Raw genomic sequence first — 2,325 nt, 5'->3', positions numbered from 1 at the left:
CCAAACAGGCTCACTTCATTGCTACCGAGCCGTCGATTACTGCACCAAAGGTGTATCATGGGCTGCCTCTAGCCATTGTATCCGATTGCGATCCCCGCTTCCTCAGCAGCACATGGCAAGAGCTCTTCAAGTTGATGGATACTCAGCTCTGTTTCTCTTCGGCTTTCCATCCTCAGATAGATGGCCAAACAGAGAGACTCGACCAAGGCATTGAAGACTACATCCGCAGTTATGTCAGAGCAGATCAGAAGGATTGGGGGCAGTATCTCGACATCCTGGAGTTTCACTATAATGCCACCTTACATAGTTCCACTGGTTTCATCCCCTTTGAGGTAGCAACATGTAAAGAAGTGATCACCCCTCTAGTCTTAGTAGCAGGTGAACCGTATGTAGAAGACCTAGATGCCGAAGAACTCCTGCTCAAATGGAAACAAAGAATGCTAGTGGCCCAAGAAAGTCTCCACAACAACAAGATTCTCATAGCAAAGAGATACAATGCCAAAAGAAAAAAGCATGTAGAGTTCTTCCCTAGCGACTTAGTGTTGGTCAGCTCCAAGAACATTGACTTACCTAAAAACCTCACCCCAAAATTCAACAACAGGTACTATGGGCCATACAAAGTCATCACCCAGCTCAACGACGTCACTTACAAGATCTAGCTACTGCCGAATGTATTAATCCATGATGGATTCCATGTTTAACTACTCTGTCGATTCCATGCAGATACCTAGTTCGGGCGACAACGACCACTTCCAGCACAACTTGCTCAGCTTTCCTTCGAGCCAGAGATCATTCTGGAGATGCACTTCATTGGTAAACACCTGGAGTTTCACATCAAATGGAAGAATTGACCTATGAAAGAAGCTTCATGGGTGGCAGAACCACTGGTCATCGAGCATGCTCGCGAGCTTCTACTCCAATTTTACAACAAGAGAGAAAACCTTGATTTGTATCATCCGCCATTACCTCAGGAGTGATCATCTGCCTCACAAGTTGTAAGTGAGAAGTGGGGAGACAAAGTGTTGAATCTTCATCAAAAGTCCTTGGCTCCACATTTGTAATTGAGTCAGTGGGCAAGGCAAATTTAGGTCTAGGAATGTCTATTTTCTGTGCAAATAAACAAAGAACTTATCTCACACTTGTATTGAGTCTGTGGATAAGGCATGTAGCGGGTTTAGACACTGATCTACTCACTAGGAGTGGATTAAGACCCCCGAATTTTGAGTCAACAAGTCCCACTCCCGCTCAATGAGGACATTGAGCTTCCTCGTGGGGGGTGTGCATATGAGGGGGGATAAGCGCACAAACATTGTAACCAACTTTTTCATCTCGCATTGCCTGGGTGTTCCCCCTCCACTCGGGCCTTGCGCCTACATAACACGAGTGTTATTTCTTGCAATCGCAAAGCTTTCTTGCAATCTACTTTCTTTCTAAGCAAAGTGCCTTCTTGTAAGCTAAAGGTGGGGAAAGACCGCAAGGGATCACAGTGAGAACCGTGGGTGATGAACGCAAAGTGGGAAGTTGCACGCTACACATGCCTTGTGTGTCACACTAGGATCCTGATCTTGGCATTAGCATAACTTGAGGACCTTATCACAATGGTCAACACATGGGGAATGTCTCATTTCTTCCTTACGTTCACTACAGACGAGGTCACCAATACAAGATGGGCCAAGATCAACAAGTTAGAATGCATCACAAAGAAGTTCAATCTTGAATTCTCATGAAAAGATTGTCGTGTCGAGTGCCCAATCCTCTTCCACACAAGGTTCCATCTTTTTTTCAATGAGTACATCCTTGGTAGACCTGTCTATGTTGGGCGCATCTAGCACCATGTCATTAGGTATAAGATCCAACATATGAGCTCCCTACATGCACACGTAATCCTATGGTTACATGAGGCAGATGTTGTAAATACGATAAATGAGATATGCACGTACATTTCATCCAACAATGATTGGTGTAGTTCAACAAGAAAACTAAGAGCCCTCGTCATGATAAAGAAAATTCATAGGTGCCATCGTGCCTGCTCATAAGCAAAAGTAATGGCCACAGTAAATGCAAGTACGGATTTTCATATGCCTCACGCAACAATCTAGAACCAACAATAGACCCTAAAGCTCAAAAGCAAAATGTTGTGCCTTATCACCCAACGTTACTGCTCCTATGAATATTCAACAAGTAACGAACTCTTCCATCTCTTACTACCTGCTCAAGTACGCAATGAAGGTGGAGCTGATTGGAAAGATAAACATCTAAAAAAAAGATGCCAATAGACTTGGATTGTAGACTATTGCACAAAATAGATAGGCTTTATGCGCAAAA

This window comes from Lygodium microphyllum, chromosome 5 (assembly GCF_053477565.2).
Source record: "Lygodium microphyllum isolate KBCC chromosome 5, Lygodium_microphyllum_v1.1.10, whole genome shotgun sequence".
NCBI lineage: Eukaryota > Viridiplantae > Streptophyta > Polypodiopsida > Schizaeales > Lygodiaceae > Lygodium > Lygodium microphyllum.
Note: the sequence above shows the minus strand (reverse complement) of the source record.